Genomic DNA, 14,727 nt, shown 5'->3' with positions numbered 1-14,727 from the left:
AGAACATTGCTGTAAGTAAGGAAATTATTCTTTTGAACTGGAAAACATGATCTGAACTGCCTAGACATAGTAAGACCTTATTAGGTTTAATTCTGATGGCTGTCAAAAAAGCAATTAATAGACAATGGAAATTATGCATTTTTTGCAGTGATGGACTGATGATACTAGCAAATAAAATTCTTGGGATTTATATTGCATTTAAATGGAAAATGTTAAAACAGTTAGTTTTCCTTTCTGTTAATGTATGCTTGTATGTATCTTAAGTGATAATTTAATAAAGATATTTTAAAAAAGATCCCCTCAGGGTTCTTACATGGGACCTGGTTTTCCTGGGCTGCAGTCTGGAGACGCAGAAAATGCATGCCTTCCTCCCTCAGGAGAAAGTCCAGACACTGTCCAATGTCTTCCTATATGTCTCTTCTGCAGCACACTGTACAACAATGGAGATGTTAAGAACTTTGGGTTTCATGGCTGCCACCCTTTTTCTGCTTCCTCTAGCCAGACTACACATGAAAAAAATCCAAAGGTATCTGAAATCTGTGTGGTCCCAAAGCTGCTACCCCTTGGACACCCTTATCACGCTCATCCCTTGTCTCAAAAAGGAGCTACTGTGGTGGAACAAAGAGGTAAATTTCAAGCCAGGACTTCCCTTCACACCCCTTCCTCCTCCTCCTCCTCTGCAAGAAGTTCCTAAGGAATGAGGCATGGGGAGCATGGACAGGATCATACCAGGTACAGGGTAGATGGCAGCCACAGTTCCTGAAAAAAACTTATCAATCAGAAGGAAATGAATGCCCTTTTGCAAGCACTGTAGTTTCTCCCACCCCATGTAAACCCAGACCAATCCTAGTGAACATGGAAAACACAACAGTGTTATGTGACACATAAACAGGGTGGCACCAGGTCTTACCAATTTTGCAGGTTACTACAGGAGGCATGGAACTTAGCCACCCATATAGGCATCACCCTCACAGCCACATACATTCCCTCAAAAGACAATGTGCTGGGAGTTCTCCTATCCTAAGCCACATGCTAGAGGACTCCCATGAATGGACCCGAAGTAGACAAGTTTTCCAGGTAGTCGCTCTTCAGAGAGGCACACCTCAGATAGACCTCTTTGCATCACCAACCAGCCATCTGCTCTCGAAATTCTGCTGCAGGAATATTTATGCCTCAGGCTGGAGGACAGATGCGTTTTCCTTCCAGTGGACACGGAGGGTCCTCTATGAATTCACTACACTACCCTTCTTCCAAAAATTCTTCTAAAAGCACAAAAGGAAGCATCCACACTCCTTTTATTGGCCCCCTTTTGACTGAGGCAACATTGGTTTCTCCTGCTATTTCACTAGATAAAGGGAAATTACACGAAAATACCTCTGCAACCAGATCTGATCACTCAACCAAAAGGATTTCTTCTTCACCCAAATCTTCCCTCATTCAGCTTGGCTCTGTAGATTATACCATTTTATTCCCTCAAAGAAACCTTTTCTCTGTGGAGGTTGTTAAAGTACTACATAAAGCCAGGAGACCCACTACAAAAAAGTCTTACACAGCTAAATGGAAAGTTTTTTCTTATTGTTGCTGCAAACCCAGTCAGGACCCACTCTTATCACAGTTCCCTGCTGTTCTGGTATGTTTTTGCAAATTACTTCATTCAAGCTTGGATTTCTCTTCTATAAAAGCTCACTAGTTGGCCATCAGTGCCTGCCTGCCTCTTAACCCCTGCTTATGGATAGAGCAGAAGTCAAGCTTTTCCTTAGGGGAACGGGTGCATCTTAACACACCGAGGAAACCCATCTCTCCCCCTTGAGATCTCAGTTTTGTACCAGAGCAGCTTACATCATCTCCTTTTGGACCAGCATCTTCTGCCTCTTGGATTTCACTTCTGCTAAGAGAGTTTTGGAGTTATAACCTCCCACTGACATTCTACCCTTTCTTATTTTCACAAGGACAGGTTGATGCTCAGGGCTAATCTGTCCTTCATACTAAAGAAGTGAATGAGCTGTCCCTTCATAATGGCTATTTACCTACCCACTTTCTTTCCCAATCCCCAAAATATGGGATCTTACATTCTCTGGACATTCACAGACAACTGAGATTTTTTCTGGGCAAAACTAAAGCCTTCAGCAAGACTGACCAGCTGTTTGTATCTTTTTTTATATTTTATGAGCCCCAAGTTGCACCAGCTGGTCTTCAAACTGCTATTTGTACTATGTTAAGTCCTTGCCTTCTTTCCCAACAGCTCATTCCACTAGTCAGTGGCTTCTTCAGTGTCTTTTCACAAGGAGGCAGATGCCAGGTCTATCTTGGAAGCTACTCCTTGGTCCTTTGTATACACCTTCACCAACCACTGCAAAATTGATGCCTTCTCCAGGTCCAGGGCTACCTTTATTAAGTCTGTCCTGCCCGGGCTGCTAGACAGTCTATCTACTCAGTAGCCATCAGGCTTCTCTCTACCTCTTTCAGCTCTGGGAATCACCCATATGTCAGGAATACTGCAAGAGTGATTTGAGTCAGGATGTTGTACAGTTGTGTAAGAACGTACCATAATACCAGATGTCTTACTGCTGACAGTTGCAATATTCCTTCCCTCCCTACTCCCCTTCTTCTCTGGCTTACTTCAACCTTCTCCTCTCTTTCTTCTTCAGCCTCTACTCTGCTACATGTAAATGTAGGAGTTTACTTACATATTTGAGCTACACCCCTCCTGTCTGACCAATCTTGAAAATAGTCTGAGATACATGCTCGTATGTCCATTTCTGTACCTCTATGCTTAGGAGCTGAGGTCATCCGTTGGACATACAACCTCAGGAAGGTAAAGCTTTGGTAACCCAGCTGGGCATCAGCAGTAATAATCTGTATATCAGGAGTACTGCGGCAGTGATCTGCAGGACATCTACTGTTATGACAAGTTCTTACTCGACTCTTCTGTCTCCTTAGTTGCACTTAGAAGCAAAGGACCTTAAGCGATTACTGCCACTTCAGGTGAATAAACGAAGGATGGTGTACATAAGAAAGTGAAGTACTTGTTATACAATTTACAAAAACAAAAACTAAGTTTAGAGATCAGTTTACATTATTCCCATTTGGGACTGGAAAGAAACCTAATTGTGGGATGATATAATGTAATTTAAAGATGTATGGGGGGCAAGTCCCCACCCAAATTATGTACACCAACTCAATGGCCACACCAATTCTAACATGGGAGAAATCTCTGAAAATTGGGGATTCACTGCCAGTGCCCACTTAGACATTTACATCAGCAGTGATTTACAATGAAAAAAGCAATAATCTGTGTAATGTGCTGGGCATAGGTGTCTCTAGTTTGCAAAGAGAAGCACACACTGCTATGACCACAGCTTTAATAACCAAGTGCATGGGGGCAGAAGAAGTAGTGAATGTTGTGCTCAGTGTACAGCACATGCTTATGTAACTACAACATGTAGAAGTGTGCTACAGCAAGGAGGAAATCCTGCATTCTACTGTAGTCATATTTATCCTCCAGTATGTATTTTAGGTAATGTCCCCACGGCACTGTGAATGGGATAGTGGTACACACACACACCAAGTATAAAAGCTCTCCCCATTGTGCACTGCACTGTTACTTCCCCTGACATGCCCACTGGCCAGCCTGCTGCTGATGCCTGCCATACTGTCTGCTGTCTCATGTTGTTTCAGGGGCCATGGGCATTATTTTCCCCATGTGCATTTGGTTGTTGAAGTTGTGGACATGACACCACATTCTCTTCTTTGTCCACAGGGAATCTGCAACAGCCATATGTCTCTACAGCTGAATATCACTTCAGCCATGTGTTTCCAACCAACTGTACCACAAGAAGATGTCTTGCTGCTAAAACAGTTATGCACATGTCATAAGCTCTTAAGGTCAGTCACCCTTACATACATATATGGAGAGCAGTAGTGCAGACTTAGACTCCTTATCCCCTCTTCCCTCATTACTTTGGTAATAGTGGAGTGGCAGTTAAGGCTTGTACCCCCTGCCCATCACATAGTTGAATAGATGGGATTCAAACCTCAACTCATCACACATCTGGTTTGCAGCAGTGTTGGTATATTATAAACTGGACTTTTATAGACAGCTTAACAGCCTTGTCAACAAGAAGTGTGTCTTACCTTGATAAAGCATGATAAATAAGATAAACCATACAGCACTACACCTTATACATCAGCTATGTTATTGTTCAGTCATAGCTGTTAGGACATTGGAGAGAGGAGCTCTAATGATTACGTCCAGATGCCAGTAGCATAACTGGCTAAGGAATGTAAACTGAAAGGGTTTCAACATACCACTTTTGGATAACAAAGGACCTAATGTCCACCTTGTGTGTAGTCAAAGCTCAGTCCAGAGGGATAAGAGACAGCCTGGCAGGGACTGGAATTGTGCAGCATGCAGCTAAAGGACAACTTATTACATCCCAAGATTATTTTAAAATGCAGCTTAAATTAAAGAGACTAAACATATGATTAGAGATACAGCTGCATGTAGTGTGAGAGAAGGCAGTGAGAGTAGTGAGGGTAATATAAGCAGAAAGACACAGAAAGAACAAAGGAGTGACAGCACAAAAATCACCTTAATATGTCCCTTATGCAAATATACATGATTAGCAGAGGGGAACACTCAGCCTTAAGCTACCAAGGTCAGTAATAATTTAGTTCCACAGTATAAAGAGGCAATGTCTTTTTTTAGACACTTAAAATATGTGCAATCAGAATGAGATTGACCAAGGGCAATGCTGAGGTTGACTTCCTTGAACATGGATAAACTATGCATGTTATGTCAGTGCTGAGTGTGTTGATTATACTAAAGTGCATCCATTGAAAATTTATTATGCTTACACTTAAACCTACGAAGAAAAGATCAGAGAACATAGAAGAAAAAAACAGAAGATAAAGTCAGTGAATTCTTTGTAGCAACAAGCACTTATCTTCATTGCTGGATGAGTAGATATCAAGAGACTATCTTTAAAATGCGGTCATACCTTTTGATTAGGGAGAAAACAGTCAGTACTTTGAAGACATTAGCATATTGTTGACAGACCAAGAACATGCCACAGCTGCAAAAATAAGTAAAAATGATGACATTTGTTTAGTCAGCAGGGCACAACTTCATAAGAGGGTTTTACTTAGTACTACTCATGGATACATGAGAACTGAATGATGGGCAGTCTAAACCATCATAACAGATTCCACAAGCACACTGGGAAGTCACTAGTTCCAGTACATGCCAAGATCATTGGGCTGGGTAAGATGTTTCCAATGTAACCATGTGGGGCATGAATGATTCATGAATCCCCTGAAACCGGGAGGGCAACAAAAGCTATGTGATGGAATTAACAGAGGTAATATCACGGCAGGGCTAGCCACCCAGCTGTGTAAAACTTGGCTTGAGATAATTGTCACTGTTGAAAGTGACACCCTGACCCCATGTGCAAAATGGGAAAAAAGGATTGAGGATGTTGGCTTGTGTCATAAAAATAGTAAAGAATAGATAAACTATTGCTAAGAGAGATAATGCATCAGTCATTTCTGTCCTTAAGCCTGAGACTTTTAGATAGAACTATTTCTGGTTTGGGCAGTCTACTTCTTTTAGTGACATGGGGAGACACCATTTTGGATGTCGTTTGCCACTGGATGGGGGAGTGCAAGGAGAAAAGCAGATGGCAGTTTTTGACGGTATCTCAGCAGATATCCTGCTCCTACCTCTCAAACATTTAGCACAAGAAATCTGGACAAAGTAAAAAAAAAAACTGGAGGACAAAGGCCTCAAAATAGGGAGATATTTTAAATATTTCTCTTATAAAATTAAAAATTTGCTAGAATAAAAGGTGGTGTGTTACCATGCATTTTCTGAAGGGTATGAAGTCTGAAACTCAAATGTCTGTGATTATTGAATGAATTCAGTCCTCACTGATTTACAAGAAAACCACAATTTTCAGGAAGAACAGACCAAAAATATGAGGTAAAAATCTGGATAGTTGACCGGTATAATCCTGCTAGAAAATGACTTTGATGATATAGTATCTTATGTGCATGCAACTGCACACAGCCACACATGGAAACAAATGTGGTGAAGGCATGAGGTGGGGGAGACTGTGCTAGCATCCTCATATCCAACAGAGTCTGGTGATGTCGTTAGTTCAGAAGAGGAGTTGGGTAATAGCAGTAAGCATAAATGTGAGACTCGGGTGTCTAAAGGCATTTTTTTTTTTTACTGAGGGGAATAATTCATGGGAAGGGATAGTTGCTAGCAGTAGCCTAAATCTGAGCCACAGTTGTCAAAAGATATAAGAATTCATATAGCATGTGATCTGAGGAGGATCAGAAAGAAAGAGTGGTATGATGTTACATCCTTACTAATCTTGACAGAGGTAGCCATACTGGGGTAGAGGCTTATTGTACAGAAAACGGATTCCTACATGTAGGCTAGAGGGAGAAGTACTGCAACATTTGGTAGTTCCAAGGGCCTATCTTTGGACACTTCTGACCATAGCCCATGATATTCATTTTCCATGCCAACTAGCTATAAAACATACAAGTAAGACAATATGCAAAAATTGGATTGGCCAGGTTTTGCAAAAATGACTAAAACGTGTGAGCAGTGTCAGAAAACTGGAAAGGCAGGAGATAAGGCTGTTGCTGCTTTGTTGCCTTTTCTTGTTTTTACAGAACAGTTTTAGAGAGCAGCCTGGATACTTTGGGACATTTTAATACCTCAAGCACATCAGGAAAGAGGTATAGCTTAATGGCAGCTGATTATGCTGCTTGGTAACCTGAGGTGATGGCTTTTTCCTCCGTTAAGGCAGATAATTTGCAATGGAAGGCTTTTCCTAGGAAATATTAATGGACAGAGGAACTATCTTTATACCTCACCTGCTGACCTTTTTTTTTTAAATGTTGTGGGGTAAAGCAGTTAAAAACTACACGTAGTACCTGAAACAAATTGGTTGACATGTTTAACTGTGCTCTTAAGACAATGCTGTGTGCATTCCCATACTAGGTTAAGAGGGAGTGGGACAAGTACCTACCTCATCTCTTCTTTCATACAGGGAGATGGCTCCAGATATACAGGCTTTTCCACATTTGAGCTATTTTGCAATCATAGGATGAGGGGATGCATAGACTTAAATCAAGAAGGGTGGGATGGTGAAGGTTGTTCCCATGAAGAGTCTCTTGTGTAGTATGAAATGAGTTTCAGGAATAATCTTAGGGAGCTCATGAGTTTGGCACAAGTGCAGCTAGATCAAACACAACATCAACAAAAGGTTTGCTGTAACTGGACCATGAGATCATGATAATATATGGTAGGTGGTCTATATTATGACACCAAAACAGCTAAACACCAAACGCTGTTTCAGTGACACATAAAGAGCAAACTACAAGTTAAGTGAACTGCCAGATCACAGATTTTTTTTCCTAATGAAAAAAAAATTGCTTGGCCGTCACTGTGAATTTGCCCTTTTTCCCACTGTACTGCGATCTCAGAGTTGGTATATTTAGTTGGTGGTGTGTGTGTGTGTGGGGGGGTGAAGCTCCCCACTTTGTAATGTTTGAGCCGGTGTGTCGTGCCTGGTTGGCCTACCAATTTTTTCCCTAGGAAAAAAATTGATATGACCATTTGCTTATCTTGTAGTTCACTCTTTCTGTGTCCCTGTAACAGCGTTAGTTGTTAAGCCGTTTTGGTGTTGTAATATAGACCCTACTATAGGACCAAATTAATAATGCTGAGTCCTGTTTATTGAAACAAGCTTCAAGCCACATGGGAGGGACCTGACATTGTTGTCAAAAAGGTAGGCAATGCCAGTTAGGTATTAGAGTTGCAGAGCAGGATCTAGAAATAGAAACTTTACCATGTTCAACCAATGAGATGCTACCATGGTAGAGAGTGACTTGCAACCAGTATTTAATTTTGTTACAGCTGGAAGTAGATGGGGATGTTGTAATAGCCATCCCACCTCAGTGAAGCTTAGTGTGGCAGTGAAGTAAAGGAATGTTGTCAGAACAGATAGCCTCAATCCCTATACAAATTCAGTAAATCCTAACATTAATACAAGAGTTTAGAGACATTTATTGAAATGGGGTGTACCCATCAAGTGGAATACCCTGAAAAATAAGAATCCACTAGTTAATGAAAAGGAATTAACTACTAAAGTGTAGCGGTACCAGCTGGAAATTCCAAAAAAAATCCCCACAAAAAACAGTTTCCGCTGAAACTAAGACTGTATCACAGGCAAGGAGTGGGTTGATTTATCTGTGAAAATGTATTCCTAAGCTATGATTCCTGTAGGGCCTGTCAGGGAAACTTAGTAGTAATTTATAATGGGTGAGAAATGTCATGTGATTCATGCTGTCTTTGACACATTGTGAATATTTATGACAGCTGACAGCAATTTACTGGTAAACATTTTCTTGTAAATTATGTGTTTGGGTAGAGATGTTGTTGAAAATACCTCTGTAGTCAAGATGAAGAGAGTGTAGCACAAATTGTGGTTAAAGGACAAGACTGAGACAGAGAAATGGGTGTCTGATGGTCCTGAGTTTTCATAGGATACAGCATTCTATGTAACAGAATGTCATGTGGTCCAAAGATGTACACTTTGATGGCAATGGCAGCAGTTAAAAATGATTATAGCAAATGCCATCATTCAGTGTGCCAGGTGAATATGTCAGATGCTCTATGGTTTATACAAAAATGCACAAACATTAGGTACACTTACTCAATGTACTTGCAGGAACTGTTATTTTCCAGGTGGGTTTCACTTTTTTTTATTCCTCCAAGCAGTTCCTTGCAGTGTTAAAAACTGAGATCAGTACAGATTATGTGCCATGCATCCTTCATTCCTTATTTGTTAAAAGGAGATTAGACTTCTATGAGGTCATTTCATGACATCTAGTTTTAATCCAGGACTTATATTGCTGTTTTGTTAGTCATTTTTGCAAAACTTACTAAACCATATCTAATGCTCTGCATTTGCATTGATGAGGATGATGGATTTTTACCTTTGAAATGTGGATCAGAGGTCAACATATAAAGTAAAGTAATACAAGTGAAAATCACCTTTGCTTGGAGGCTGTGAGAGCATTCCCCCAGTGTAAACTAACAAGTGAAAATATATTCTTGATGCTGTTCAGAGAATTGGTTGCAATTTTACACAATTATCACTGGAAAATTAGACATGATCACTTTATTAAACATGTATTTTCTGAAATATACTTAGTCCTTAAAAAAATCAGAAACCATTCCTCATTTATTGGTTTGATGCATATATTATCAAAATGAACCCTAATGTATAGCCCTTAAGGCTAAACAACACACCTGATACACTTGTAATAGGTGACTCTATCGTCAGGCACACTGACGTTCCGCTCACCAGGCTGAACAAGGAGAAGGTCACGGTGAGCTGCCTGTCGGGCGCTAGGATTCGCCACATAACACAAGCACTCAGGTCACTCCAAGGCAAGTACAAATATGACTCAGTCATTGTCCATGCTGGTGTGAATGACCTGAGACGTACCTCCCTGGACTACATGAAAAGAGACATAGAGGGGCTCTCTGAGCATGTAGCCCAAGCCGGTATGACCCTGACCTTGAGTAACATCTTACCCTCACCAAGAATGATGCCACAATATGAAGACAAGATGATCAATTTCAACAATTGGCTTAAGTGTTGGTGTCATTCAAAGGGGATCCAATGCCTGTCAGCCTGGGATGACATGCTCGACAAGCCACGATGCTTCGCTAGGGACGGCTTGCACCTGTCACCTCTGGGCTTTCGGATATTGGCAAAGGCTCTTGCTACCCCCATAGTGCCTTTTTTAGGCAAGGCTCAAAAGACAAACCCACCTCCATAGGTATCACAAGGGATAAGAAACTAAGAGTAATGCTACTCAACGCCAGAAGTCTAAACCTCAAGATGCACGCACTTGAAACTCTCCTTAGCATGGAGAACATCGGTATCTGTGCAGTAACAGAAACCTGGTTCAAGGCTCCTGAGAGCACCCCAGCACTACCAGGTTATACCTCATACCATGCCTTTCGGCCCCAAAACTTGGACCGAACCACAAAAGGAGGGGGAGTATCAATATTCGTCAAAGATACCCACACCTCCAGGTTGGTGGCACAGCACGAAGCATCAGAGACTATCCATGAAAAAATGACATGGAGCTGCTTACTGCTTGGTGTGATGGATTTGAAGTGTTCTTAAGACACTCAGTCTTGCTGGCTGGATTCTGCTAAAATTCAAAGTCTGGTTATATTTGCATTCACAGTCTGTTGCATACAGAAACTTGCAGAATATACACTGATGAGAGAATATACTTTGCAGCATCAACTTTAGAGAGCAGTAACAAATAACTTTTTATAATAAACCAAACGGAACCACGTTGCAGCTTAAAAGTACTGTTCCAACTTTACTTCTCATATAGTGAGAGATATAACATTTACCTTAGGACACATGAGTCCCTACCATACCTCTAACATAACTGGATTTATACAGCTCTTTATATACAGTTTTAGTCCTGTTGGTATTCTATTTTGGAGAATTGCTTATCATGTAGAAACAATACTAAGCTTCCTTGTTTAACAATGTCTTGTAAGAGACCAGCTTTTCTGACAGTGTGAATATCCTGTAACAGTGTCCTGATGTCCATGTAGAAAAACATATTTTTGAGGAAACACATTGTTCTGTATTCTATTTGGATCTGTGTATAAAAACATATGTTCTTGTGCCAATGCTGATAAGCATATCCTGTTTTCCATGCAGAAAAACATATTTTTGAGAAAACACATTGTCAGAGATCAGCTTTTCTGACAGTGTGAACATCCTGTATTTTATTTGGATCTTTGTATAAAAAACATCTTGTGCCATATCCTGTTTTTCATGCAGAAAAACATATTTTTGAGAAAACACATTGTCACAGTGTCATTGTCCATTCTTTAAAAGCAGATTTTGTATTTTTGCTCTTGCATACATCCTGTTTTTAAGTCTGTAAGGGAAAAATGTCCATTCTTTAAAAGCAGATTTTGTATTTTTGCTCTTGCATACATCCTGTTTTTAAGTCTGTAAGGGAAAAATGTCCATTCAGCAGATTCCTTTTCCAAGCCATGGTCATTTAGTATGACTGCTGATCACATATTACTAAACTCTGTTTCTGCATTTAAGCAAGCCTTTTCTTTCAGCATATTTACAACATAATTAATTTCAGACTAATATTAATAAAATCTAACAATCCATGTGCAACTAACTGTGGGTAAAACTGCCTTCCAGTTTATAGCCTGCTACAGACCACCCTCCCAAGCACAGGAACCCCACTCGGCCTTCCTGAGAATACTGGAAAATATGAAGGTCTCTCCAAACACCATTATATTGGTCGACTTCAACTACCCAAACATAGACTGGGAGCATTACTGTAGCTCCAACACCCTAGTCCAAAGGTTCCTAGAATTTATAAACTCAAATGCTATGGAACAACTTGTTACCACTCCCACAAGAGGGGAAAACATAGTGGACCTGATCATCACCAACATGGAGACACTTTGCTCCAGACCAGAAGTGTATCCCTCACTGGTAAGATCAGACCATAAACTAATCTCACTGGATATTCACATCCCTACCCCACCCCCTGCCCAGAAAACCACAGTGAAAAACTTCTCTAAAGCAAATTTCACATGCCTCAAAACCGAGGCGAAATCCTTCAAAGCCCCCGGGCCTGTGGAAAATACGGCCCAGACCGCAGAATCCTTTATAAACGCATTCTATGAACACCTTCAAGAATGCATGGATCATACAATCCCAAATAAAACCAAGACCCAATCCTCCAAAGGCAGACGTCCTGTCTGGTGGACCCCAGCCATAAACAAACTATACAATAGAAGGAGGAAGCTACTACATGATAGAGCAAAATCCCAAAAAGGGAAGGCATCTCTGATCAGTATTAGCAAAAAACTACGGGCACTCATAAAATCGTCTAAGGCCAGCTTCGAGAGAAAAATTGCGCAGGACACTAAGGATAATCACAAGGCTTTCTTTAGTTATGTTAGGAACCTGGGTGGGAATTCCCAGATATGCTCAGAATTAGTCCAAAATGACAAAAAATACACCGAGCTCACAGACATTGCCAACATCCTAGCTGGCAGGTTCAGTGCAAACTTCTCCTCCCCCTCCCCACCAAAAGGGCAAATATCTATCCCAACAGAGTGCTGCCCCCCTGACATCTCAGATGCTCAGGTAAGAGCCGCCCTCTCCAAAGCAAAAAACACAGCATCAATGGGACCAGATGGTGTCCCGGGCTGCGTCCTACATGAACTCCAAGAAGAGCTAAACCCAAACATAAAACTACTGTTCAATCTTAGCCTTACTACAGGATATGTACCCAAAGAGTGGCGTACAGCAACAGTGGTCCCTCTCCACAAAGGTGGTGCCTCAACGGATCCTGGAAACTATCGCCCCATAAGCCTGACTAGCTTGGTCTGCAAAGCTAGATCATCATGGACCTCATAAATAAAGATATTGGGGACCTACAGACACTGGATCCTACCCAGTTTGGCTTTGTTAAGGGCAGATCCTGCCTCTTAAACCTGGTCGATTTCTTTGAAACAGTCACCAAGGCCATTGGTGAGGGGAAGGTGGTCCACACAGCCTACCTGGACCTCGCAGTTCGATACAATACCCCACTCGGGCATTATAGATAAGCTCACCAGCTTAAATATAAACCCCTATGTCACTAGATGGGTTGCAAACTGGCTTAAGGACAGAACCCACATGGTTAGAATTGCTGGAGCCATGTCAGACTCCAAACCAGTTACAAGTGGTGTCCCACAAGGCTCAGTCCTGGGACCTCTCTTGTTCGGTATATATTTCTCGGCGGTACAGGCCAACACGGAAGGACTGTGGCTGACCAAGTTCGCAGATGACTGCAAACTGGGCGCCATAATCAACTCTCTAGCTGACACAAGCATCCTCCAAAAGGCCCTCATAGAAAAAGACAACTGGTGCCAGAGCCATGGCCTCAAGCTAAACGCCAAAAAGTGTATAGTCATCCCCTTTGGCAAAAACAAAGTGCCCACAAATTACCACATAGGTGGTAATCCATTAAGTACAGAAGAAGTCATTAGGGACCTGGGGACCCAAGTTGATAGCAATCTCTCATTTGACAACCACGTGGCCAAAGTGGTTAGAAAAACATTTTATATAGCCCACTTAATCATGAAGGGATTCACATCTAGATCAGGGGAGGTCATTGTGCCTCTTTACTCATCCCTCATCAGGCCCATAATTGAGTACAATGCCCCTTTTGGGATGTACCTTACCAGACACCTGCAGCAACTGGAAAGACCCCAAAAGTACCTCACCAAGAGGATCAAAGGGCTCAAACAGATGTCATATGCTGCCCGGTTAAAAAAACTCCAGCTCTACTCAGTGGCATACCGCCTGCTCAGAGGCGATCTGTGCCTGACTTATAAAGCCATGTCCAACCCGGAATTAATGGACATGCTGCACCTCAGAAAATCCAAATCCCATCGAGCTACGCGCTCGAGAGACTTGAACCTCAGCACTGAAATAAACAGGACATGCTGGAGGGACAGATTCATAACCCAGAGGCTCCCTTCACTCTGGAATAAAATCCCAGTCCAGGTTAGGCAGAGTCCCACATTGACTCTTTTCAAGAGGAATCTTGATGAGTGGATGGGAGATCATAGGTTTACCCCGGCTATCACTTCTGTGTCACTGTTAGACAGAGGCACAGTATACTAACCTCAAAAAAAGGCATAGCAAAATTAATTTAAAATGGGTGGCGAAAGCCAAACACACTCTGGCTAGGCTTATAAATGCCCTAGGGCAGATAGTCTAGTATGAACCTATGAACCTATGAACGTGCATGCACTCACTACACATTTGACATAATCTAGATTTAGTTTAGTTCATTACTCCTTTACTACAGATTTTCAGACAGGTGTACATTTTCATTAACTATTTGTTATCCTTCTTGCCTTAACCTAATTCCTCATAAAATTAATGCCAAGTGGGTATAAGTTTACAACAATCGTAAACTTTCTTGTTCTTCTGCTCTTCCTTAGAGAGGCAGGCCTTACTATTTCAGGCAAATGGATGTGATTTCATTATTTTGCCTAAAAACTAAGTAGACAGTCACAGGCATTCTAAGCCTAAACAGAGCTCTTTCTCCAACTAGAATGTATTTTCATCTCTACAAAATAGTTCTTACACTGTTTGTTTGTGTCTTTCGGCTTTTTCCCAGTTAGGGGTCACCACAGCGGAACTCCAGTCCGCTAATGATTGGCAGTAGATTTTTACATGCTGGCTTGCCGGGCCTAACGCACAACCTTCAACGAAGGAACGCCCATTCACGCATGTCACCACACAGAAGACGCTCTAACTGAGAATCGAACGGGCAACGTCTAATTGTGAGGCGACAACGCTACCGCAGCACCACCACCGCAGTAATAGTTCTTACACTGTAACATATAAATATAACAGTCCATATAAAAAGAATGACTAAGCAATATTTTCCTTTTTGTGTTACTTCTGTCCTGCTGTCATCTTTCTTTATACATATTTAGCATGACTGATGTGAAATTGTAATCTACTTTCTTTAGCAATTTATTTCACTTTTTTTCTGTTATTTACTAAGTATTACATTAAGATTTTTGGTTTGGAAAAGTCCTTATATTACTGGATTCTTCCTCTCACT

General features: G+C 41.4%; 1 protein-coding gene across 1 annotated transcript in view; it reads left to right on the top strand.

The window, feature by feature from the left end:
- B4GALNT4 (beta-1,4-N-acetyl-galactosaminyltransferase 4) overlaps nucleotides 1-14,727 on the top strand; it is a 1,859,522-nt gene that overhangs the window by 838,603 nt on the left and 1,006,192 nt on the right. The gene's annotated exons all lie outside the window — the stretch shown is intronic.

The sequence above is a fragment of the Protopterus annectens genome, chromosome 9.part0 (genome assembly GCF_019279795.1).
Source record: "Protopterus annectens isolate FY-2018-M chromosome 9.part0, PAN1.0, whole genome shotgun sequence".
In the NCBI taxonomy this organism is placed as follows: domain Eukaryota; kingdom Metazoa; phylum Chordata; order Ceratodontiformes; family Protopteridae; genus Protopterus; species Protopterus annectens.
The sequence above is the reverse complement of the archived record's forward strand: the minus strand, read 5'-3'. Positions and strand labels throughout refer to the sequence as shown.